General features: G+C 36.6%; 1 long non-coding RNA gene across 2 annotated transcripts in view; it reads left to right on the plus strand.

Moving 5' to 3' along the window:
• Positions 1-27,964, plus strand: part of LOC105467226 (uncharacterized) — a 116,632-nt gene that overhangs the window by 7,231 nt on the left and 81,437 nt on the right. For both annotated transcript variants that reach the window (XR_011624707.1, XR_011624706.1), the window contains exon 2: positions 477-598. This is a non-coding gene — a long non-coding RNA (uncharacterized lncRNA). The remainder of the gene's footprint in view (positions 1-476; positions 599-27,964) is intronic.

Genomic DNA, 27,964 nt, shown 5'->3' on the forward strand with positions numbered 1-27,964 from the left:
TATTCAAGAATAAGATGTTCTTACTAATGACTAAATTAAATTATTCTCATAATAATTCAATTTTTTGGCTTCTTGTCTCGTTCTTCAGAGGTTATGGTAACCCATGAAAGTGTAAGGTTATTTTCAGTTTTATTTTCTAAATGATTTCCTCTTGCATGTCATTATAGGACTGAATTTCTAAGTATGTAATTATTTTTATTACTTTCTTCTGAGCCCTTTCCAAGTAATTTAATCTTCCTTTAAATGTGGGCCAAAACTATTAGGTTCAATATTGCAGTTTTTAAAAACATGATTATGAAGGTAAAGACAGGTTGTTACAGTTCATGTAATTGTTTTCATTTAAAACTGAAGTACCAGCTGACTTTGAATATGGCCCTGAGTGTCAGCTCTTCTGATTAGTCAAGAAATGTTTCTTGTTTTTAAGAGATTTGAACTAAAATTCCATTGTAACCAATTTCTTTTTTTTTTTTTTTTAGACTGAGTGTCTCTTTGTTGTCCAGGCTGGAGTACAGTGGCATGATCTCGTCTCACTGCAACCTCCACCTCCCGGGTTCAAGTGATTCTCCTGCCTCAGCCTCCCAAATAGCTGGGGTTACAGGTGCTCACGAACAGGCCTGGTTAATTTTTGTGTTTTTAGTAGAGATGGGGTTTTACCATGTTGGCCAAGCTGGTCTTAAACTCCTGACTTCAAGTGATCCACCTGCCTTGACCTCCCGAAGTGCTGGGATTACAGGCTGAGACACCCACCACGCCTAGTTGAATTGTAACCAATTTCTAAAGACATAAAATTCTTAATATATATTCTATATTATATATAGATATTAAATTATTGATATATTGTCCATATTATATAATTCTTGATATATATTCTATAGCGTAATTCTTGATATATATCCTATTATATATCAAGAATTAAATCTCTATAAGAAGTCAAGTAATTAGATATTTATTATTTAAAATATCTTTCTAATTATAAAGTAATACATGATTAATATAGAAGTCATAGGAAAAAAGCAAAAGGAAGTAACACTTATAATGCCATCACCCTGAAATAACATTTTCCTGTTTATGGTATTACAAAATGATTTATTGTATGTTTTATAATTTTTAAAAACAGTAATGTGAACATTTCTCCATATATGAAAATGGATATCTTGCAATTGTATGATTTCTAATGGCTTCATAATATTGCATCATGTGATTTATCATAATTTACTGAATCTATCACCTATTTCTAAACCCTGTTTATTTCCTTTTAAATAAGAGCAAGCAGTGCTACATTGGATATCTTTGTGCGTATATCTTTCTTAATTGAGTATTTCCTTAGGATAAATTATTAGAAGTGAAATAGCAGGGTATGTATATTTTTAAAACTTTTGGAACACATATCAGACTTGATTTTCAGAAAGGTTATTATCAGTTTATCCTTCTATCAACGTTGTGTTTGAATGCCTGCCTTCCACTACCCCTATAAAGTCTGAGTAAAATCTTTCTTCTTAATCTTTGTCAATCTGATTAGTGCAAAAAAAAAAAAAAAGGTTAATTTGCAAATCATTGGCTCCTAGTGAGGTTATAGTTTTTAAAGTTTATTAATCATTTATATATTTTTATTTCTGAATTGCCCATTGATATCTATAGTAGACCATTACTGTATCCTAGAAGTATGGTTTCCATTCTGTCTGGTTGTGGTAATAGCATACAAATTGTTGTTGTTGTTTTTGTTTGGGTTTTGTTTTGTTTCTTTGGTGAGGTGGGGGTAATTTGTTTACTGGAATTACCTCTCTGTGTGTAGTTTTGGAAGGACATAATAGAGGAGCTTGCCTACCCCAGCCAAATTGTGAACATATGACCAAATGTGCCAATCTGGCTCTCATAAGTGTTTTGAATTTTGGGTGATGTGATGCAAAGTCAGAAAAGTAAGTCCAGTTGTGGGACTCTCAGTTGCTTATATCTCACTTCCTCCTTCCCTGGGGAACTGCCTTGCCTGAGGGCAACCCAAGGCCACTGACTGGCTGATGGTGAATATAAAGGGCATTGCCTCTATTTGGGACAATTCTAAAGAGCTATTACTTCAAAGAACACCTTGTAGGATGGACTGAGGCTTCAGCTGCATCCTCACTGCGAGTCTGCTTCTTCCTCTGCCCAATCCTGCCTTCCTCATTTCCTTATAGTTGTGTCTCCTGAGAGCACTCTCCATCAAACTTTCTCCATGCCGTTTCTGTATGCTTTATCTATGCCATCACTGTGCCACCTCAGTCTGTTTCTAAGGAACTGCCCATTCCAGTGGCAGTACTCAGGGAAGACTGTATGGTAGTTCCTGCCACCAGCACCCTCTGGAACTACTTCCCTTGTCCTGCATCTGTTTCTTCTTTCTTTTAACTTTCCCATACTCTCACAGTAATTCACTTCATCTAAGTTAACCAGAGTCTTGGTTTCTGTGGCTTGCAACCAAAAATCAGTATTAATACAATGTTCTTTGTCATTTTACCCATTTTAAGAGCTTTTTCATGTATTATGGACAAGAACCCTAAACGAAATTGGTTTTCTCCGGTTAGTTGCATTGCAGTTTTGTTTATCATAGTGTTGACATTCAACTATTTAGAAAATTTCTTATTGTAAGTATCTTGGTCTTTGTGTATGTGTGATTTTTACCTTTGATATAATGCAGAGATCCCCAGCCCCTGGGCCACAGAACGGTACCATTAGGAACCAGGCTGCACAGCAGGAGATAAGCAGCAGGCAAGCAAGGGAAACTTCATCTGTATTTACAGCCACTCCCCATCACTCACATTACTGCCTGAGCTCCACCTTCTGTCAGATCAGCAGCGGCATTAGATTCTCATAGGAGCGTGAACCCTATTGTGAACTGCGCATGGGAGGCATCTAGGTTGTGTGCTCCTTATGAGAATCTAATGCCTGATGATCTGTCACTGTCTCCCATCACCCCCAGATGGAACCATCTAGTTGCAGAAAAACAAGTTTGGGGCTCCCACTGATTCTACATTGTGGTGAGTTGTATAATTATTTCACTATATATTACAATGTAGTAATAATAGAAATAAAGTGCACAATAAATGTAATGTCCCAAAGTCATCCACCCTCACCACCCCAGTCCGTGGAAGAAAATGGTCCCTGGTGCCAAAAAGGTTGGGGACCACTGATGTGACACATATGTAATGCATAGAGAGACCTTTAATGTCACATGATCATATACATAACAATTCATGTGTACATATTTTTAAGATTTTATCTTTATCCCCTAATTCTTATGACAAAGATTTTTGCCTTGACTAATGAAAACGATTCAACTATTTCCTACAAATAATTTAACTGAGTATTTAGACTTTTACATTAAAATTTTCTATAACAATATCTTCAAATTTCAGTGCTGAAATAACAGACATTTCTGTTTTACTCAGACAGCAATCTAGAAATGACCTGTCTGAAGCTGGCCAGGCAGCTCTGCCATTCTTGTCAGGAGGCTTCTATGTCTGATTTAAAGATAGGAGCCTTCATTTGTTGCTATTATCTAGTCAGTGAGAAGGAAAAAGTAGAGAGTAGAAAACAACTCCCTATCACACACACATGCCAAATCTTATTGATCCAAATATAGGTAGTTGGCTGTACATGGCAGATTGGGAAATAGTGTTTTACTGAAATCCCCCATGATGACAAGTTCTGCCCATTGGTAGAAACCTGTGTTTTCCTGTGTTATAAAGGTTATAAAACATTTTTAATACTAGTATTAAAATGGTATTGTATTAAACATGTAACTGAAAGTGTTCCTACAAATATTAAGTGAAAATTAACACATGGCTAACATTTAAAAGAAATGTTCCTCTTACAAAATGGTTTGTGTGTGCGTGTGTACCTGTGTGTGCATGTATGCTATAACAATTCAAAACTTCATTCTCCTTCACCTCTGCTACCATATGTTTAAATGTGGAACATGAGTTAAGAAGATTTTGGTTTTGGCCAGGCATGGTGTATTAGTTCATTTTCACACTGCTGATAAAGACATACTTGAGACTGAGTAATTTATAAATAAAAAGAGGTTTAATGGACTTACAGTTCCACTTGGCTGGGGAGGCCTCACAATCATGATGGAAGGCAAAAGGTATGTCTTACATGGCGGCAAATGAGAATAAGAGCCAAGTGAAAGGGTTTCCCCTTATAAACCCATCAGATCTCATAAGACTTATTCACTAACAGGAGAACAGTATGGGGAAACTGCCCCTATGATTCAATTATCTTCCACCACCGTGTCCCTCCCACAGCATGGGGGAGTTATGGGAGCTACAATTCAAGATGAGATTTGCCAAACTGTATCACTTGATGTCTCACACCTGTAATCGTAGCACTTTGGGAGGTTGAGGCAGCAGGATCGCTTGAGCTCAGGAGTTCAAGACCAGCCTGCGCAACAGAGTGAAACCCCATCTCTGCAAAAAATACAAAAATTAGCCATGCATGGTGGCACACACCTGTTGTCTCAGCTATTTGGGAGGCTGAGGTGGGAGAACTCATTGAGCCCAGGAGATAGAGATTTTGAGATTTTAGTGAGCCAAGATCACGCCACTACCCTCTAGCCTGGGTGACAGAGTGAGACCCCATCTCAGGAAAAAAAAAAAAGGCTGGGCATGGTGGCTCACACCAAATTCCAGCACTTTGGAAGGCTGAGGCAGGAGGATCACAAGGTCAAGAGATCAAGACCAGCCTGGCCAACATGGTGAAACCCCGTCTTTACCAAAAATACAAAAATTAGCCCGGTGTGGTGGCACACGCCTGTAATCCCAGCTACTCGGGAGGCTGAGGCAGGAGAATTGCTTGAACCCAGGAGGTGGAGGTTGCAGTGAGCCAAGATTGTGCCACTGCGCTCCAGCCTGGCAGCAGAGTGAGACTCCTTCTCAAAGAAAAAAAGGAAAAAAAAAAAAGATTGTTTTGTTAAGTAGTGGTTTTTAGCCTCTTGACATGCTTTTTTATGCTTCTTATAGGTTCTTGTGTGAGGCTAGGTGAATATGAATAATGATGATAGGAAGGATATATTAGTATGATTGTCTAAGAGTATTTGCAGTTTATGAAATATATCAGGAAATGTTCTTGAAAAGGAATGGCTAAATCTAATTTAGGAATGAATATTAAAGGTTTAAAAATGAAGAAGTAATTAGAAGTTCCATCTTCTAACCTAACTACAGAATCTCTTCTCTGTACTGGTACTAATTTTTATTATGATGGTTTGGACACAGTTCTGTATTCAGCGTCTTTGTACTTTATTTTTGAGCTATAAATGCCCAAACCTTAAAATTTATTCTGCAAGCCTAAGGATGATTCTTTTGTATAGATATACCATTGTACAAATATGCCATAATTAATATAGCCATTCTAATGTTAATTACTATTTTAGTAGTTTCGAGGTTAGCTTTTATTTTTTGCTATTGTAAACACTCCTGCTGTGAACATTTGTATACACATACCATGGTGAATATATGAGTAGATTTCTCTCTAGGGTGTATATTTAGTAGGGTATTGCTGGTTCATGGAGTATGTATATCTTTACCTTCAATAGATAATGATGCACTGTTTCCCCAAGTGGCTGAACCAAGAATGGCATTATTTTAAGATTCTTTACCATAACTTCAAGTATTTGCTTAAAGTTTCTGGAGAAAGGGAAAAAAATGAGTTTTACTATGGTATTAGATTTTATTATGAAATGAATTTTTTTTTTTTTTTTTTTTTTTTTTTTTTTTTTTTTTGAGACGGAGTCATGCTCTGTCGCCCAGGCTGGAGTGCAGTGGCCGGATCTCAGCTCACTGCAAGCTCCGCCTCCCGGGTTCACGCCATTCTCCCGCCTCAGCCTCCCAAGTAGCTGGGACTACAGGCGCCCGCCACTTCGCCCGGCTAGTTTTTTTTTTGTATTTTTTTTTTTAGTAGAGACGGGGTTTCACCGTGTTAGCCAGGATGGTCTCGATCTCCTGACCTCGTGATCCGCCCGTCTCGGCCTCCCAAAGTGCTGGGATTACAGGCTTGAGCCACCGCGCCTGGCCTTATGAAATGAATTTTAAAATAACATCTAAAAAGAATGGAAACCAATTTTTTTGCAGTCATTGTTTTGAAAGGGTATCTCAGTGTGGATGATACGAATTCTATACCATACATATTGAATGACTGGGCCCGTGAACAATTATCCATGTGGTTTCTTTTCTTTAAAATACTATTTAACAGTACCACAATAATAACTATTATTTAAAATATGTTATATATGTACAAATTTTTTACATATATGTGGCAAAATAAAAGTTTAAATCAGTCATGAAGATATAAAATGAAAAATGAAGTCTACTAATTCCTCTCCCTAAAGATCTGTTTTAGCTGCGTCATTGTTTCTTTTGTTTCCTGAAAAAAATTATATATATTTCTTCATATAAATAAATGGATCATAATGCAAAAGGTTTTTTTTTTTCACTTTTTTAACACCATGTATGATTCTTTGTGCTCAGTGCTAAATAATATTGAATTGATTGGGTATGTAATAATTTATTTAGGCAGACTGATGGAGATTTAGATTATTTTCCGTTTTTTGTTATTACCAGTAATGGATCAGTGAGTACACTGGAAAATGAACCTTGCAATTTTTGAGAGTTTATTCATTAAATTCCTAGCTATAAAATTACAGTTGAGACAGTACAAATATTTTAAATTTTGATATATATGGCAAAATTGCCCTCCAAAAAGTTGTTTTAATTTACATTTCTATCAACTGCTACTTGCCAACATTGTGTGTTATCAGAATATTTTACCTTTACTGCTCTCATAGTTGAAAAGTATAACTTATTTTAGTTTGCATTTATTTAATTATGAGTGAAGTTGAGCATGATTTCATTTGTTTTTCTTTCTGTGTCGACTGCCTGTTAATACTGTTAATATGTTTTGCCTATTTTTCTACTAAGTTGCATTTTTTTCTTAGTGATTTGTAAAACTTGTAAATTAAATAAATTAATGTTTTTGTCTATTATGTGTTGCAAGTATTTTTCCCATTTTGTGGTTTTTATACTTTGTTTGTAACTTTTTGTACATAAATTTTAATCTTCTTTGTGACTTTCAGGTTATATATAATTTCCAAATTGCTTAGAAGCCCATTTCCTGTGTTGCCCTTTGTCTTGTAAATGTATAATGATAGGTAAATTTAGTTTACATATAACTCAGCCTTTTTTCTTTCTTTTTTTCAAAGAAGTCTGTGAGAACACACCTAGGAAAAAATTCACTGTAGACAGATGAATATGATAAATCTAATGAGTTTGGGTTGTCAAAAAAAAATGTGTTTAATATTTAAATGATTCCTATTTCCTTTTTCCTTCAGGCATCCTAAAAGTCAGTAAGTGGGAAAGTTTTATTAGTAAAGAACATTGTCTTACCAGACATAAAGTAATCCTTTTCTCCAGCCTTCCTTCAAACTGCTGGTTCTTACCTCACCTGAAACACCCTATCAGAGACTAGCAGATGTTCCAGCATCTCTCTAAAATTTATTTGGTTAAATGTCGGCATGTGATAAATGAAATGAAATGAAATTGATTTATGTGGACTTTTTCTATATTCTAAATTTGCCTTGGAAATCATATAATAGATATTTTAATAGAACAGTTAAAATATGATTTTATCAGAACACTTAAGGATGTATAAATGAGTTAGTATATAAATATATAAAAATAGTCCACGTGAACCTATACTTAGTCCTCAGCTAAAATGACTTCTAGTTTAACCCAAACTATAGTAAAGAGACTGAACAAATCTAAATAGCAACACTAAGTAGTGAAGAGCAACTAATCATGCAAGACTTTTTTAGTTTATATTCTTCCTGTATGTTATAAAGTTACGTTAAAATTACTCAGGAAAATTATGTAGTGGAACATCAGATCTTAGCTGCAGCTTTTGTTCAGTAGTCTAGAAACTCAAAGCTACCAGACCATACTTAGCTGGACACAAGAGATTCCATATTGTCCCCAAAGTAATCTTGCTTTCTCCAGAGCTCTCTAGCTCAGGCCTATATTAAAGCAACATCAGATCAGTTCTGACTGGATTTCATACTTCGAGTTTCTAGGGTTAAAAAGATGTCATGTTAGAGAATTCTGCTAACTGCCCCATGTCTGACATTTAAAGATGATCTAGATTTTCTCAAAAATACCCAATTTTACAGCTTACTGTTTCTAATAGAAGCAGCTTTTTAAATATTTAACTGAATGTTACATAGTTTACATCCTTGTAAACATTCATCTTATAAAAGAGTTCTTAAAAAAAAAGTCATAATTTTTAGAAACACTGTTCCATTTATAATGCTGCCAGAAAACTGCTTAGCTGGCTCTACTTCTAGATGTTAAATATCAACTATAATACTTGTTAAATCAATACATTTTAAAATGTTCTTACAGTGTTTAAATTTCTTCTGTAAAATGTGTATTTCTTATTAAATGCTGGGATTGAAATTATTTCTTTATGTATTTATTATTACTATTATTTGAGATAGAGTCTCGCTCTGTTGTCCAGGCTACAGTGCAGTGGCACTATCTTTTCTCGCTGCAACCTCTGTCTCCCGGATTCAAGCGATTCTCCATCCTCAGCCTCCTGAGTAGCTGAAACTACAGGCGTGTGCCACCACACCAGGCTAATTTTTATGTTTTTAATAGAGCTGGGGTTTCACCATATTGGCCAGGATGATCTCGAACTCCTGAACTCAGGTGATCCACCTGCCTTGGCCTCTCGAAGTGTTGGGATTACAGCCAGCTGTACACTGTGCCTAGCCAAATCCTGGGATAATTTTAAAACATTTTGGACTGCAATAATAAAATTTTATAGAACATGATATAGTTTATGCATCCACCAAAGAAAATGTCGAGTTACCAAATTAGTTAGAAGATGACTATAGAGTAAGTTATCACCTGGCCCCTACCATAAATCAATCCTTCTTCATATCAGAAGTTTTTAAATAGCTGAATAATAGTTTTTTAAATGTTAAGATTTTAAACTGCCTTTAGAAATCCCTATAAGGTGATGTAACTATTATTTCCTCCACTCTTTAAGATAATACTGAAAATACTTTAGCACTTGGCTCAGATGAACTTTTAAAATGATACAACTCATAAAATCTGAAGGCCATTATAGATACAAATTTAGATTATTGGATCACGGTGCTCCATGATTCTCTTGTATTTCTCTATATCTTCTCCATGATTCTCTTGTATTTCTCAATCAGAGGCATTGACTTTGTTCCAAACTATCTTTTCTTAAATATTTGTAACTTGTAATAGCAAACAGCCTTGGAAGATTGAGATAATGTCTCCCTGCAGAGTAAAGAGCAGGTGTGCTTACTGTCCATTATAAAATATTTGGGTGCCCTAAGCTCCTTATCATCTCCTGTAATCAGCTACTGTGCATGCTGGTGTCACCTGCCTCTCTTCATATTACCTGGTGGAAATTGGGGCATAAGGAATTGGTACTAATGCTGATGTTCTGATGACTGCTATTGCTGTAAATAACAAAGTCATTTCTTTCTTACGCTGGATTATCCTGTGTCCCACTAGCATCCATGAAATTGTAGCAAGCTAATTTACTAGTCTGCAAGTAGGATAAAACTCTCAGACCTTTACAGGTCTTGGCAAGATGATATAGGATATGTCATCAGCAAACTTTTTCTGTAAAGGGCCAGATCAATAATAAATGGTTTCTGTCACATATGTTTCTTTAATTTTTTTTTCAACCCTTTAAAAATGTAAAGCCCTTCCTTAACTTACAGACCATCTGAAACCAGTCTTTTGGTTATATTTTGTTCATGGGATATAGGTTGCCGACCTCTAATGTAGATCATGGGATCAAATGACTATTCTCCGCCCCCAGCAAGTTCCCCAGAACTTCTCTCAAAATTATGATGGCTTGCTTTTCAAACATGCTTTTCTCATGACTATAATAAAATGAAACATGTATTGTTGCATGTCTGCTTGAAAATAAAATATGACTGTAAAATTAATTAGATAATAAAAAGAAACAGTAGTATCTTCCTAAGTGATTTTTATATAACCTCAAGATAATTCAGAGGGCAAAATGCAATTAAAATTGCATCCAAAAAGAAAACAAGAAAGGAAGACAATATAAACAGAAAGCACTTCATAAAGTGGTAGATTTAAATACAAATGTATCAATAATTACATTAAATGTGAAAGAAGAAAATACTTCATTAAGTGACAAAGTCAATGTTGTACTGTTTACAAGCATGATGTTTAAATTGTGAGAATGCAGAAATATTAAAAGGATAGAAAAATATGTCAGCACTAGCCAAAGAAATACTAACATAGTTATATGTCAGATACATTTATAAATGTTCAAAAAAAAATGTTTTTAATGAAAATGTATATATTTTAAAATTTGATTTCATAAATCAAATTTACATAAAGTTAGATGAAGCAAATGTCTTAGTCTCATTTCTGCTGCTGTAACAATATCATAGACTGTAATTTAGGAAAAGAAATATATTTGTCTCATAACTCTTGGGCTGGGAAGTCTAAGAACATGGTGCTGGCATTTGGTGAGGGTCATCCCATGGAGGAAGGCATCACGTGGCAAGCAAGACAGCACTCGAGACAGAGAGGAAATCTGACCAAACTCATCCTTTTATCAGGAACCCACTCCAATGAAACTAACCCACTCCCATCATAATGGCTTTGATCTATTCATGAGGGCTCTGCTCTTATGACCTAATCGCTTCTTAAAGACCTCACTTCTTAACACTATTACAATTGTAACTATCCAATGGGTTCATTTCGCCCACTGTCCAGATAGAGCCTATTTATCAAGATGTGGGAATTGTAATAGAGAGTTTAATACATGTTAGATCAAGCTAAACAGGAGATAGGAATTTTATTATGACTTAAATCAGCCACCTGAAAATTTGGAGGCTATTTGAGGATAGGTTGACAGGCAGGGGGTGAGGGATTAGGAAATGCTGATTGGTTGGGGATTCAATCATAGGGGTGTGGAAAGCAGCCCTACTGCACTGTGTCTGCATCTGTGTGGGGGCCATAAGACTGGTTGAATCCAGCATTGCAGGTCCACATGGGGCTATCTGGTAGTCAGAAGTGCAAAAGCCTGAAAAGACATCTCAAAAAATCAATACAGGAGTAATCGAAGAAGTTAACAAATCTCGTGACCTCTGGAATAATAGGTGGTAATCTTTTATACCTGTATTTTAGCAGGATTCAGGCCCCTCTCATCTTCCTAATCTGGTGGCCTTTCATTCATTTTATAAAAGTGGTTTAGTTTGGGGGAAGTGTTATTTTCATTTAAACTGTAAATTAAATTTCTCCCAAAGTTAGCTTGGCCCACACCCAGGGATGATCAAGGGCAGTTTGAGGTTAAAGGCAAGATGGAGTTGGTTAGATCAGATCTCTTTCACTGTCATAAGTTTCTCAGTTATAATTTATGCAAAGACAGTTTCACAATGGCAATTAAATTTCAACATGAGTTTTGGCAGGCACATTTGAACCATAGCAGCAAACTATAAGGTAAAAGCATTTGTAAAAATAAAATGATAAAATGTATGCTTCATAATGACAAAAATACTAAGCCACTAAGAGGGTATAAAATATATGTGTATCTAATTATATAGCATCAATGTATACAAAGCATTACTCTGAACTGGGTCATGTGCACACTACGAGGACTCGCTGTGGTTTAGAAGAGTCAGGGTCAGCCTCACCAGGAACTCATAGCATAGGTGATAATGATTCTCCAAAGGGATGTATGCTGGTGAACAAACTGAACCACATCATGAAGTCCTTTTCATCTTAGCATCTTCTTCTATAGCAGTGCTTTTCAACTTAGGCTGCCTATTAGAATCAACTAGTGATCTTTTTAAAAATACTGATGCAGAGACCTTCCCTAGACCAATTAAATCAGAACCTTGGAGGAAGGGAGGAGGGCATTGATATTATTGTTTAAGATCTCCAGATTATTTTACTATGCTGTTTCAGTGTTGAGAAGCACTGAGTTACTATGTAAATCATTGATGTAATATTTAGGGCAGTAAATAGCAAAGATATTTATACATATTAATCTGTTTTTCCATGTGAGTTCTGTAGTTACCCAACATAAAAACTGTTGTTTTTAAAATTACGGATCATTATAACCTGTGGTTCCAAGTAAAGATTTTTAAAAAAAAGTTTAATCCTGCAACAATTGGTTAACCCTTCTTAATTTAGAGGTACCTTGATAAGTTCTTGATCATCAAGGTAATCAAAGTTAAGTTAACTACATTACCACATGAAAAACAGTCAGCTGGTTCACACAACTGCTTTAAATCCATAGGAAATTGATACATTAGCATTTCCTAGATTAGAAATTGGCTAACACCATTATCAATGATATAGGTGATAGATGGTGTTCTAAAAGGAATTTTCTGAAAGATACCTACTTTCTCATTAGTTATAACTACATTTTAAATGCTATCTCTTTCTCAAAAGCCAAAGCTACCCTTCTGGAAGTACAAAGGATCAGACTTCAGGCAGGACTTCACGTGCTGTCACGTGTCAAGTTCTATAACTTCAGATAACTTGAAATGGCAACCGCCATTTCTGAGTTCTAATACCATTTTAGTAGATAGATGCTATTGTACTAATAGATGCTAATACTGGGTTAATCCAATATGTTATGCTCACCCTTTGTAAGGAGTAAAAATGGCCATTCTCTCTCTTTTTTTTTTTTTTTTTTTTGTTGAAACAGAGTCTTTCTCTGTCGCCCAGGCTGGAGTACAGTGGCAGGATCTTGGCTCACTGCAAGCTCTGCCTCCCAGGTTCATGCCATTCTCCTGTTTCAGCCTCCCGAGTAGCTGGGACTACAGGCGCCCGCCACCATGCCTGCCTAATTTTTTGAATTTTTTAGTAGAGACAGGGTTCCACTGTGTTAGCCAGGATGGTCCCAATCTCCTGACCTCGTGCTCTGCCCGCCTTGGCCTCCCAAAGTGCTGGGATTACAGGCATGAGCCACCGCACCTTGCCTTTTTTCTCTCTCTCTCTCTCTCTCTCTCTTTTTTTTTTTTTTTTTTTTTTTAAGACAGGGTCTTTCTCTGTCACCCAGGCTGGAGTGCAGTGGGGCAAACATGGCTTACTGTAGGCTCAAGTGATCCCCCTGCCTCAGTCTCCCAAGTGCCTGGGACCACAGGCATGCACCACTACACCCAGCTAATTTTTAAAAACTTTTTGTAGAATAGGATCTCACTTTGTTCCCCAGGCTGGTCTCAAGCTCCTGGGCTCAAGTGACCCTCCTGTCTCAGCCTCCCAAAGTGCTGGAATTACAGGCATGAGCCACCATGCCCAGCCCTTTCTCTCTTTTAGTGTTAGTATAACTATACATTTGTAAGCAGCAGCATGGCATAGTGAAAAGTAACTTTTAGGATCAGATATGCCTGGAATTAAATTCCATATGTGCTATTTATCAACTGTGTGGTCTTGAACTGGTTAATTTGTTAATGCCTCACTTTCCTCCACTGTAAAATAAGAATACAACTCGTCTTGCAGTGTTGTGAGGATTAGGAATGATAGCTGTCAATCTTCTGCCATTTTGCTTCAGAATTTTACAAAATTGTAAAAAAAATGAGTAAATATATTCTCCTTATAAACAAACTTAGAATTACAAAATATGAAATTATTTGCTGACCCTATCCCTTCCCATCTTGCCAGTAGTAACCACTAATATTAGTTTGGTGCATACTGAGACTAAATATACAAACCGACAAGGACCAGACCATGTATGTCAATAGAACTCGGACACACAACCTCTGCAGCAACCAGCCTGGGAAGCCAAACCGCAAGCTCTGATACAATTGGTTCAGAAGTGTCAGTGCTTGGTCAATGACTGTCAGCTTTTAACTCAGAACCAACAAGACAAAGCCAAATGTACTCCCCAAACCAACCACATAAGATGGCTTACTTGTAATTACCCACCTCTAGCTTCCCAAACCAACAGTTTCAATTGTAGCATTTGTGAGTCTTCCCTCTTTTCACTATAAAGCTTTTCATCTCTGCCTTGGCTGCCTGTGAGTATCTGCCAAACACAAGTGATGGTGTTTGACTCCCTTATTTTAGTAAGTAATGAATAAATAGCTTCTGATTGTTCTCATTTTGGGTGGTCTGTGTTTATTTCCATAGTATGGTTCCAGTCTTTTTATTGTGCATATACCGATGGACATTATATGTGTATATCCCTGGGAAATATATACCATTTTGTGGATTTTTAAAAACAAAAATGTTACATGTATTGTTTTATACCTTGATTTTTTTTCTCTCAAAAATGCCCTAGAAATCTATGCATGTTAATTCATCTCCATTATTTTAGCTAGAGGGAGGTAGTAGTATGTCTTGGCATCTTTAACACAGCTCTGTGGTGCTGCCTACTTCAGTGCTTGCTTTCCTATCTGTGTCTATCACAGAGACATTTTTACTTTTACGCCCCCATCCTACTTCCCTTTCACCCCCATCCCCAGCTTACTCCTTTAATACATATCCTTTGAACTGCAGTCGATTCACTGTGAGGTTGGCTGGCTGTCTTCTTCCTTCATGGCTGCTAGTAATGAGTGTTCAGTGGCTGTTTCTTCAGCTGTGCAAAGTTAGAGCGTGTCTGGGAGTTCAAAGGCATTGGTCTCTGGTTGGTATATGTCCTGTGTATTGCCTGATCAATTTCTGCATTACTGACTGTGAGAAACTACAAGTCTTACTCATGCTAGATTCTTTCACCTTGAGTCAGTTTTTCAGTTGTATGTAAGAAATTTTTTCCAGTGAATTAAACATACCAACCTTAGAAACTGGCTTGTGAAGGAAGTAAAATAAAGTTAAATGCTCCATTTATCTTTTCTTTTACCAAATAATTTAGGTAAACCTTGCAGTCACCCAAATAATGCCCCTCCTGGTAAATACCAAAACATTCAGAATTAGGACACCTAATGGTAAGGTCTAAGAAGAATCACTTTTAAGATCTGCCCGTTTGCATGGCCGCTAAAGCCTCTAGACCACATAAGAACAATTTAATGAAGTGATACTAATGTAGACTCTGGAATAATATAGCTTGCATGTGTTTTTTGTGGCTTTTTGTGTTTTTTTTGTTTTGTTTTGTTTTGTTTTGAGACAGGGTATTGCTCTGTCTCCCAGACTGGAGTGCAGTGGTGTGATCTTGGCTCACTGCAACCTCCGCCTCCTGGGTTCAAGCGATTCTCGTGCCTCAGCCCCCGGAGTAGCTGGGATTACAGGCATGTGCCACCACACTCAGCTAATTTTTGTATTTTTAGTAGGGATGGGATTTCGCCATATTGGCCAGCTGGTCTCGAACTCCTGGCCTCATATGATATGCCTGCCTTGGCCTCCCAAAGTGCTAGGATTATAGGTGTGAGTCACAGTGCCCAGCCTAACCTGCATTTGAATCCTGCATTTGAATCCTCATTCCTCTGGTTTAATAAACATGGGCAAATTTTATAACTTCTTTGAGTCTAAGTTTTCTCATGTTTATAATGAAGATGAAATTACTTACCTTATAGGTTTTGTTGGGGAGGCAAATCTTTTCCTCTGCCCTCTTAGGTTCAGTTCTTGAGGTCCTGGGAATTAAACTTAGACAAAACATAGATTTTTATTCACGCAGGAGCACACAGAAAAATGTGACTCTAAACAACTAAAGATGGGGGTTTATATACCTAACTTAATAGGGGAGAGGTAACTTAATGAGGGAGAAGAAGGAGGGAGTAAAGGCTTCTATGTAGGGAAGAACAAATGAGTATTTAGGGGAAGAAATGAAAAAGAAGAAAGTTTGTGATAATGTTTGTTTATGCAGGTACAAGTGGTCTTCTCTGTCTTCTTTCTGGCCAGTAAAATTCTCTGGAAGAGGAGATTTATGGCAGCCTCACTCCCAGTAGTTTCTGCATTTAGTGAGATAGGGTAAGTCCTGAGAAGGCGTTTTTCTGCATCTGTTGAATTTCAAATGTCTTTAGAATAATCTTTATATCAATTCTGGGGTTCTCGGTGAGTCCCTACAGGTTGTTGTGAGAATAACTAAGGTAATATGGCAAAGCTGTTAAGTTAGCACTTCACAAATATTTGCTTTTTTTATTATTTGAAAACTAGTCTTTCTGCCTTGACGCCAGTAGCAGATGGGAAATTATGGTGATTTTTTTTTCTAACATTGATCCATTTTGCAGATCAGCCAGTCTGCTTAATTCCTGAGTCAACATTTCCTATGTAGTTACCCAAGTGCTGACTCAGTGCTTTTTCTCATGTTCAATTAAACTCCTCATCTAACTTTTCCAAATCAATTTCTCCCTGATTGTTGACTTGCAATTGTCCTAAATAATTTGAGCAACTCAAGAAAATTAACATCTGCTGAGATCTGTTTCTACCTTTCGTAAGTTTCTCTTCATTCCCTTTCAATACCCTGGGGTGTCACTCAAGGCTCTTTTTAAACCTATATCAGCTTCACCTCATTTGACTTTTTGCCCATCAGAAGTGAAACAAAAGAGTGAAATCTTTGCTTGTGTAATCCTCTCATGTTATCAATTGTTTATAAATGTTTAGTATTTAAAGAGCCACTAAGGGCCAGTGGGGAAAATGCATCTTGTGGATGGATATCATTGTTTTTTGCTACTTAATAATGTTATGGACTTTCATATGAGATTTCTGTAGCTGGAATGAGAAAAATCCTAATAAGTTTAGAATGGGTCAGAAGATTTGTGCAATGGAGTGAATGTCCGTGTGCTTCCCAAATTTCATATGTTGAAACTATAATCCCAGTGCGATAGTAGTTGGTGGAAGGACCTTTGGAAGGTGGAGCCCTCATAAATGGGATTAGTGCTCTTAAGAGACCAGAGAGCTAGCTAGCTGTCTTTCCACCATATGAGGGTACAACGAAAAGTTGACAGTCTGCAACCAGAAGAGGACTCTCACGAGACCCTCAGCATGCTAGCACCCTGATCACAGACTTCAGTCTCCAGAACTGTGAGAAATAAATTTCTATTGTTATGTCACCCAGTTTATAGTACTTTGTTATAGAGGCTCAAATTGACTAAGATAATTTGGATATTAGGTTATATTGCTTGCAGGAGGTACGTAACTTCTTGAAACATGTAAACTGTCTGTGTTGTGTTCTGCTGCCTAAATCCACCAGATAAATATTCAGTTTACTTTGCTTGGGAATACCGTTACTCAAAAATATCTTAGATGTTCTCTATACAAATGCAGAAGAGTAAAAACAGGCTAATTATTTCCCCATTTTATATTAGTAATTGCTATTTTATTTGTCAGCATTTCATTATGATTTAAACAATTGGTATAGGTATATTAATATAATTATTTGCTAGTTGCTAAAAAATATATGCTGCATCTTATAAAAATGCATTTAAAAAACACTTGAATTGGTCATTTAACATGAAAGCGTCATTTGATTTTGAATTCAGAGACTAAGTTGCCAAAAGAGGAAAATATTTAATGCCATTCCCTGAAGGCTAGTAGTTTATTATTGGTGGGATCACAGGAGGGAGTAAATTTAGAGCTGCAAACGACTCACTGATTCTATAGTATACTTGAATAAAATAAGATCACTGTCCATTTAGCTGGCCAAATAGCTTGGCACAATATGGAAGAAGGAACTAGTTTGGCAGCCTTGGGAAATATGATTATTATAAAAAGTTGTAATATTTTTAAACAAACAAACCATCAATTCATTTTAAAACCAGGATATTTCCTCATTTGATTAAGTTTTTTAATACTAGAAAACTAGAATTGTGACTATGTGTATCAGAATAGAGATGAACTTTAGGCTCTTTTTGATATGGAATTTGTTCCTGGTTTACTGGCAGCTATTTCAAGACTTGGGGTTCTGGAGGACCTTTTTCTTAAGTTTTCTCTATCTCCTAGGAAAGAATTTGAACCCTAAAATGTCATTTAAAAGAGTGCCAACTCAAATTAGAACATCATTTACAATAAAAGATAGTAGGTAAGGTTTACAAGTGTAATTACCTGGGTAATTCAGGATAGGAAGCACTCATTTTTCTAAACTGTCAAAGATAATTAAGAGGTTATGGAGTCAGCCTGAATTATCCCAGTGGTTCACTGTACAATTCAAATATACATGGTGACTCTAACTCCATACTTAACAATTTTAAGGCTTATTTTGGGAAAAAAAAAATGCCTTTGCAAGCTTTGAGATACATTACTTAAAACTGCAGAGCCTCTTCTTGAAGACCACTGAAGCTAACTAGCATATATTTCCTTGCTTGATGAGGTCTTCAAGAGCCTGATGATTATTCCTAAGTTCATGTATTATACACAACTAACCATTTGTCCCATAGCACCTCATTTTCTCCAGCTAACAGATGAATAGTCTAAAAAATCTGTTCTCTTAATTGAACAACTGTCTCGCTCAGAACTCAGTGGGATGAAGCCAATTGTTCACAAGACAGAGAAGTCAGGAAAGGGCCTGACTTCTGAATCACTGATGATCCATATCTTAGCACAGAGAGTTTGACATAAAAGGGTCTCATGAACTCTAGGTAAGGCAGGTAGCTGGCCTTGAAAGCCTGATTAGAAGTGACACCTGGATGGCCTGTCCCTTCTGGCCTACTATTCAAGGGGAGAGGTGATGCAAGAGCCCAGTAAGGAGGCCTGGCAAAGGTGAGGCAAGATTCATTTCTCTTGGGGTATTGGAACAGAATGAAAAACAGGACCAAGTCATAAGCTCAGTTAAACAAAACAGCACCACAGACTCATAACCAAGATTGAATTATGTTACCACAGACACCAAGTAGCCACACAGAACTCCTCTCCAGCTTCCCCAAACCTGCTTTTCTGCCTTTCCCACTTCAATAAATGACACCACCATCCATTTTCCCCAGGTCTCCCATGCTAGACCTGTTACTTTTTTATCCCTCAGCTCCAAATATCTGCTGTCTGCTTTCATAATCAAGTTTGACTGCGTATTAAAACTGTAGCAAAAAACATTGGCCGACTAAAAGCTGGTTTCATTTCCTTAAGGGTTAAAAGAACTTAGTTTTACAAATATGGGACCTATCTCCACACTTTGAGGGGGGTCGGAAATATTTGTTTTATGTCCTGAGGTTACAAATAAGGGGTGATACTCCTCCTCATAGATTTATTAGAATCTCTCTTCTAATACTAAAAATAAAAGGGAAAATTCCATATTAAAAGAGGCTAATTGTTTATATCCAGCATACAGATATCGGCTGGAAAACTTTTATTTTTGAAGGAAAGTACTTATGTAATTTCCAAACATAAGAAAAATAATGGGCTTTGCTCTTTTTTTGCTGGTTTAGTTTTGCTAATTACTTGAGCCTTCTGGCAAGAACATTGAAATGAGAATTTTCTCAGTTTAGTCACCTTTTTTCATATGTGAAAAATGAGTTACTGACATTTGTCAATCAGTCTTTGCCTTATTCCTCTGGTTGGTGTGAAACAAAGTGGTGCAGAGAATTTTAGACTGTTGCTGCCATTTGTGCTCCAAATGATAGCATATTCCTGATTTTCAATAACCAGGTAAGGAAGGACTTTTCTTGCCCGTGCCACCAAATATCATTCCTAATAAAACACCAAAGTTTGTCATCGCGTGGTAAACATAGAGAAACTCTATTCAAGATTGGTGCACATCCACTTGTAATTAAATGAGTTAATGAGCCTAAGCATTCCAAATGTCCTGCTTCACAGCAGGTGCTATGGGGAATTGAGCTCATTTGGTAATATATTTTGTTTATGTCTGGTTTCTGATGGGACTGATGAACTATCCCCTTAAACATTTTTATTAGCACATAGTATGTGTCAACTCTTGGGGTTGATACCATGAAGAGTAGGATACAATCTCAGTACCTAGAAATGAGTCTACCCGAATAGAGACTCTTTTTAATGTTTTCAACCCATGAAAACATGTTTGAGGGGATTTTACTGAAGAAGCAATGGAGACATCAATTGGAGGTTAACAGTATTCCTTTGAGTGGTGTGTTTATATGTGCTTTTATATTTTCCAAGCTTTTAGTTTGTTTGTTTTGCAGAAAATGTATTTAATGTTGTATAAGTGGGAAAATAAAGATTTTTTAAAGTGATAAACAAGGATTTATATTCTTTTTCACAGTAGAATGCTTAGTGAATATTTGTTAAATGAATGAGTATATTTTTCAAATTCTCTAACATTTTTCCTAGTGTCTTTAAAAACAATAATGGCATTTATTTTAGGTCTAAATAACTCCCCAAATTTCCTTTAAGGGAGGTATTCTGAACACTCTGTCTTCAACATTTGAAAACCCCTGATGATAAGTAAAGAGCTTGATAAATTCTGTGGATGTTATATTTCACCCAAAGGATAAAAAAGGTGACTTTGTTTTCACCTTCTCATTTTTAGAACATCCTCAAAATAAACACTATTTGCATGTAGGACATAAACACAGCCTGAGTGTCATCATCTAACCTGAACTGATATGAATTGCTAAAGTTTTCCAAACTATCTTGATGGACTAGATTAGAGAAGAGAATGCAAAAAAAAAAAAAAGTCTATCGAAGTTGTAGGGTGTAAAGATAAGTAAATGTAATGAAAAGCAACCTTAAGTTACTGGAACAATTTTATCTTAATCCAGGGATGGAAGATTTCAAAACATAGTCTAGTTTAGATGGCTGGACTGTGAGGGCTAATGAGCCCAGTGTTCCAACCTTAGATAGTCCATTCACCTTCTTTATTTTTTTTAGCCAGTAACTGTGTTGCTAAACTGGTCAAACTTCCTACACAGAGGTTACATGGTCTTGAGGAAAACCATGTAGTAGAAACAAAATATAATCAGGAGAAAAGAGTTCAAAATATAAGCTTTAATAATGGTGGGTGGGAATGCTTTGACATCAATACTGGGAGCAGATCCAGAGAGGGCTGGTGGTAGTTGTTGGTAGAATTCAAGAGAGTTAACTATATGACATGAATTTTACTAAATTGGTCAATTTATTGAGAAAATAGAACTGGAAATATTTAATATTTTCATGAGAAAATTGAATGTGAATGATTGAATGATTCATTTAGCAAGTGTCTTAATTCTGCTGAATGGATATATGTTACTGAGACATTTAGAGTCCTACTGAAGAAACAAGAGAACCACACAACGAACTAAATAAAAGGTGTATTATATGCCTTTTATGAACCAGTCAAGTCCTTTTTCTGCGATGTCTTGCTCTAGAAGTTGCTATAATAGGTTTGATCCAGCATCTTGTTGATACAACTGGACAACAGTCACCTAAACCCCAAACATTTACCTACCACTACCCATGTCTTTGTTTTCTGTTTGCTTGTCTCTTGCCTGTGCAGAGCTTCTCCAATGCCATGGTGAAGGCCAGCAGAACTGCTCAGACTCATGCACATGCAGTCAGGAGGTTCAGGGGAGGTATTGCCAGCAGGGTCATCTTTAATCAATGGAGGCCAGGAACTTCTGAATAAATATTTTTTCTTTTCACCTCTCAGGTGGATTTTCTGAGATGCATTTCATAAGATTCATTATAAGGTCCTGGTGAGACCTAGCATCAGTTACCCATAGTGGTGGCCAATTCAATGAGGCATTTTTGAACTCATTCTCCCTCCTTCTCTGTCCTACTCTCTTAGGCTCTCAGTTATGCTTCTTGGGATTATTGCCCAAATAAACTACCAATATGCAAGCCTATATCTTAGCCTTATTTTGAAAGACTAATGTCCGACCAGGGGAGGGAGAAATCAATGTGATAATGAAGCCATAGCCTAAGAACAGTAATTGTAAAGAGAAGTGAAAAGATAGATTTGAGAGATAGAATCTATATAAGAATGGCAGTACTTAGTAATGAAACAATGAAGACTGACAATAGTCTGCTCAGATGGTCCAATAATGAGTTCTATCCTAGAAGAGGCCATAACTTTAGTGGGATGCCCAGTAGGCAGTTGGAGCTAAGATTCAGGAATCAAGTGAGAGTTGAAATCTTGAGGATGAATGAGTTCTTTTTTTTTTTACTTTGAGAAGTGAGTTCAGTGGCACGATCACAGCTTATGGCAGCCTTGACCTCCAGGACTCAAATGATCCTCCCACCACGGCCTCCCAAGTAGCTAGGACCACAGATGCGTGCCACCACTCTTGGCTAATTTTTAAAAAAATTTTCTAGAGATAAAGTCTCCCTATGTTGCCCAGACTGGTCTTGAACTCCTTGGCTCAAGTCATCTTCCCATCTCAGCCTCCCAAGATGCTGGGATTACAGGTGTAAACCACTATGGTTGGCCATGAATGAGTTCTTGAGAAAGAAGACTTTATGAAGCTACGGCCAATGGGCTATAGACTGAATTTCAGACAATGGTCAGATTTCAGAAATCCAGAGGAAAAGGAAAGGACAGCTACTGAGCACTCAGGAAAATAGACAAGTTTAGAGCTATGTGTAATGGTGGATAAGTGGGAAGAACATACAGTGCCATTCCACCATCAAGTCAAAGACCAGACTAAAGAGGCTCAAGATGGAAATAGAGAATAGACAGTGAAGAGATGGAGACAGTAATGGAGATGGTTCACTGAGCAGATGAATGCAGAGGGAGATAGTTCACTCTTGACAAGTAACAAGCTTGTTAGGAATGAACTAAAGGAGAAAAGTTAGAAACGTGTAGATCCAAATGTAGTAATTTTTGTCAGGATTTTAAAAATGGAAAAAAAACTAATGGAGAGAACTTTCACATAAAAAATCCCAATTTTAAAATTTTCAAATAAAATTTGCTGAAATTAATCATTGGTTACACAGAAAATCTAATTTTTATCTTACTTTTACACACTTATGCATTTTTTATACTTAAGAACACTTATTTTTAAAAAAGATGAACACTCAAAAGCACTTCCTCTAAGATGTTGGTCCACAGAACGGTATTATTGAAAAGTAGCTCTCTTCTAGAAAATATTGGAAGAATTCCACTTGAATAAATATTGCATAACTCAGTGCCTACTTTTACATACCCATATTTGTGTTAAGCTAATCCTAGTTTCTAAAAAAAGGTTGTTGTACTGTTGAAAAGCATTTCTGAAATACTGCCAACCCCATCTTGTGATTGAAGTTTTTTGGTATAAAACAGGTTGGGGGTGAGATGCCAAGCAGGTATTTAGAGAGAGAGTTTGAATTTGATCTTTTATATATGAATAAATCATGGTTTAGATCCCCCACCCCCAGGCTACAAACCCTTGATCTGAACTGGGAGTCCCCAACCCCCTGCTGGTCCATGGCCTGTTAGGAACTGGGCCACACAGCAGGAGGTGAGTGAGGGCGAGTGAGCATTATTGCCCGAGCTTGGCTCCTGTCAGATCAGCAGCGGCATTAGATTCTCATAAGAGTGTGAACCCTATTGTGAACTTTGCATATGAGGGATCTAAGTTGTACGCTCCTTAGGAGAATCTAATGCCTAATGATCTGATATGGAACAGTTTCATCCTGAAACAATCCCCCACTCCTCCTGTCATGGAAAAATTGTTTTCAATGAAACCGGTTCCTGGTGCCAAAAAGGTTGGGGACTTCTGGTTTAGAAAATCTGTTTCTGCAAAAATGTTTTCAATATGCAATCTGGTCATTTTCTACTTTTTCCATTGAATATTTTTTTTCTGGTCATTTTTAACCATCTACTTTAAATATAAATGTCATTTTATCATAGTGTGCTTAGATTTTAGCATCCATTATCCTTCCAGGGTGTGTTTATTATCTGTTGGACTTTCACTTTGGATTAAACAGTTACTATATGAGTGAAATTTGAGACAGTGACTAGCTGCCCAGAGAATGACTGAGCCTTATAAACTACATATTGTTTATTCAGTGCCTTGTTATAAACCTTTTGTTTATCCACATAATATAACTGTGACAATCAAACTATAATTTACAGAAGTTTTTTTTCTTGTTTTACATTCTCATGACTATCATATCTGGTTTCAATTGATATTAAGCAATGGATGAGTTCTCTGTTGCTTTTTAACTTTTGTATCAATAAAGAACTTGGATTTCTTGTGTATTAAGAACAAATACTACATAGGCACCAAGATGAGGAACAAGAAAAAATTAGGACAAATAAAGATTCACACCAAAAAGAAAATTAAAATAATATATGGAATATTTATCAATCTGCAAGTTGAGTAAGCAAAAATAAAAGATATAAAAGTTTAAAAACAACAGAGAACTCATCCATTGCTTGATATCTATCAATTGAAACCAGATATTATGATAGCCATGAGATCTTTTTTAAAAGGAGGGAGTAAAATGTTCTGCAATTCTATCAGAGAGAACCACTGTTGACATTTTTGTTTACATGATACTATAATTATTTGGAATGCCTATATATAAATAATTTAAAACATGAATGGTATCATTTGGAAAAGTTAGCAAATAACCTTCCCAAACTTGCTTTTTTCATTAACATCTATTACATACGTATAATCCTACCCTAATGTTCTTCTATAATATGATTCATATTCTTAACTAACCCTTTAGGATATAGCACTATGTTATTTCTGTATTAGATAGAACTCTTATTTTTAAGTAACGAAACCCCCTTGAGCTTAACAAATATATTAGAAAAACACAGGAATATCTTGAATCAAAGGACAAAGATGGAGCTGAAAACATTCTCTTGACTTCTATGTATGCTTCTCTCTGTGTTTCTGATTCATTCCCTGCCTCTTAACCAACATTTTTCCTCTGCTTTTTACTACATTGATGAAAACATGACGAAGACTGCTCCCAAGTTTATATATCATAGGTCCAGTTATCCTGAGAAAAACAAAATCAATCCCAATCCTTTCTTAGCTCCCTTCCCCACTCACGATTCCAAATTTTCAGAATTATCGGATGTTCACCTTGGCAGAATCAACTGGGGCCAAGGTCTGATGTTTGACGAATATGGCTGCTGTGTGTTACCCTATGGACATACAAGTGATCAGGAGAGGCTATTCAGAAGTAAAGGAGAGACTGGACAAACAACCTGTAAATACTATCATATTCTCATTACTTACACTCATTCTTATTTGGAGATATTTGTTGCAATAAATTGGCACAGTTAAACTAGTAAAAGGAAATTCTTTTTGGTTCATTCATTAGTGAGGGTAGTTTTTTCTAAGATTAAATTTGCTTTATCTGACAGTGGGCTGTAACTCCTTCCCGTGTTTTTGAACTGTGGACCTACAAAAGAGATATCATCTGCCAAAAGCACTCTAGTTTGATTGAACTGGGAAATTATCTATTTTCAAAATCATAATAGAAAATTATATGATGGAAAAAGGTCTTAAAATTTGTTGACTGTTCTGAACTAAACTTACTTCTGTGTAACATCATCTTTCTCACATAATAAATTTTATGGTTATTATAGGAAAAGTAATTCTAGTGTTTAAGAAAAGGACATTAATTTTTACAGAGAAAATAATCATAACCAACTTAAAGTAAATCCAAATTTTCTGTGGATACTCATTATACAACTAGAAATGTTTCCATAGGAGAATAAAATCTTCCAGTCAAGCACATTAAGAACTTGTAAAGGGAAATGAATTAATAGGATAGAAGGCCCAAGGCAAATCAGGTGTTACAGAATTTCATCGGTTTTCTGTTTTCTAGAAATGCCTACATTGTTACCTAAGACTGGAATCTCTACATTTTGTCAGTTCTCCTATTCTCTACTGTAATAGTTACCTGAGGCTGCATAACAAATTGCCCCCAAATTTAGCAGCTTATATGACAACCGACATTTATTACACACAGTTTCTCATGGTCAGGAATCCAGAAGGGAGTTAGCTGGGTGGTTTTGGCTCAGGGTCTTTCATAAAGTTACAGTTAAGCTGTCAGCTGTAGCTGCAGTCATCTGAAGGCTTCAAAGCTCACTCATTTGGGTGTTAGAAGGGAGGCTCATTTCTTTACAACATGGGCCTTTCTTTGGGGTTGCTCATGACACAGGAGCTGGGCTTCCCACAGAACAAATTATCTGAGAGAAGAGGGGGTGGAGCAGAAGATACACTGTCTTTTATGGCTTAGTCTTGGGAGTGACAAACCATCACTTTGGCCATTTTCTGTTAGTTGCACAGATCAACCCTAATATAATGTGGGAGGGATTACATAGGATGTGAATACTAAGAGGTGGGAATCATTGGAGGTCATCTTAGGGGTGGGCTCCCACATATACCATCATCAGATGTTAAAAATTGTTCTCCTAACTTGAGATATAGTTGTATCTTTAGAACTCTGATTCCCTTCTATTATTTCTCTTCTTGGTATTCACAGTAATGTTACAAATCAACTCTAATTTTACAGTTTGAGCACAGAGCCTACTTTAAACAAAAACAGGCCAATTGAATATTTATCTGTATTCAGGCTATTGTTCATTCATTCATTCAACAATCACTTATTGAGCTCAGGGCAATGTGCTTTCTTTATTGTACTAACATGTCACCCCTGTGTTATACCCCCTTCTTTTATTTTATTTTATTTATTTACTTATTATTTTTTAAATTATTATACTTTAAGTTCTAGGGCACATGTGCACAACATTCAGGTTTGTTACATAGGTATACATGTGCCATGTTGGTTCGCTGCACCCATCAACTTGTCATTTACATTAGGTAATTCTCCTAGTGCTATCCCTCTCCTAGCCCTCCCCCCGCCAACAGGCCCCGGTGTGTGATGTTCCCCTTCGTGTGTCCATGTGTTCTCATTGTTCAGCTCCCACCTATGAATGAGAACATGCGGTGTTTGGTTTTCTGTCCTTGTGATAGCTTAGAATGATGGTTTCCAACTGCATCCATGTCCCTGCAAAGGACATGAACTCATCCTTTTTTATGACTGCATAGTATTCCATGGTGTATATGTGCCACATTTTCTTAATCCAGTCTATCATTGATGGACATTTGGGTTGGATCCAAGTCTTTGCTATTGTGAATAGTACTGCAATAAACATTCGTGTGCATGTGTCTTTATGGTAGCATGATTTATAATCCTTTGGGTATATCCCCAGTAATGGGATCGCTGGGTCAAATGGTATTTCTGGTTCTAGATCCTTGAGGAATTCCCATGCTGTCTTCCACAATGGTTGAACTAATTTACACTCTCACCAACAGTGTAAAAGCATTCCTATTTTTCCACACCCTCTCCAGCATCTGTCGTTTCCTGACTTTTTAATGATCACCATTCTAACTGGCATGAGATGGTATCTCATTGTGGTTTTGATATGCATTTCTCTGATGACCAGGGATGATGAGCATTTTTCCATATGTTTGTTGGCTGCATAAATGTCTTATTTTGAGAAGTGTCTGTTCCTATCCTTTGCCCACTTTTTGATGGGGTTGTTTTTTCTTGTAAATTTGTTTCAGTTCTTTTTAGATTCTGGATATTAGCCCTTTGTCAGTTGGGTAGATTGCAACATTTTTCTCCCATTCTGTAGGTTGCCTGTTCACTCTGATGATAGTTTCTTTTGCTGTGAAGAAGCTCTTTAGTTTAATTAGATCACATTTGTCAATTTTGACTTTTGTTGCTTTGGTCTTTTGGTGTTTTGGTCATGAAGTCTTTGCCCATGCCTATGTCCTGAATGGTATTGCCTAGGTTTTCTTCTAGGGACTTATGGTGTTAGGTCTTACATTTAGGTCTTTAATCCACCTTGAGTTAATTTTTGTATACAGTTTAAGGAAGGGATCCAGTTTCAGCTTTCTGCATATGGCTAGCCAGTTTCCCCAGCACCATTTATTAAATAGAGAATCCTTTCCCCATTGCTTGTTTTTGTCAGATTTGTCAAATATTAGTTGTAGATGTGTGGTGTTATTTCTGACACCTCTGTTCTGTTCCATTTGTCTATATATCTGTTTTGGTACCAGTACCATGCTGTTTTGGTTATTGTAGTCTTGTAGTATAGTTTGAAGTAAGGTAGCATGATGCCTTTAGCTTTGGTTTTTTGC

This window comes from Macaca nemestrina, chromosome 6 (assembly GCF_043159975.1).
Source record: "Macaca nemestrina isolate mMacNem1 chromosome 6, mMacNem.hap1, whole genome shotgun sequence".
Taxonomy (NCBI): Eukaryota; Metazoa; Chordata; class Mammalia; order Primates; family Cercopithecidae; genus Macaca; species Macaca nemestrina.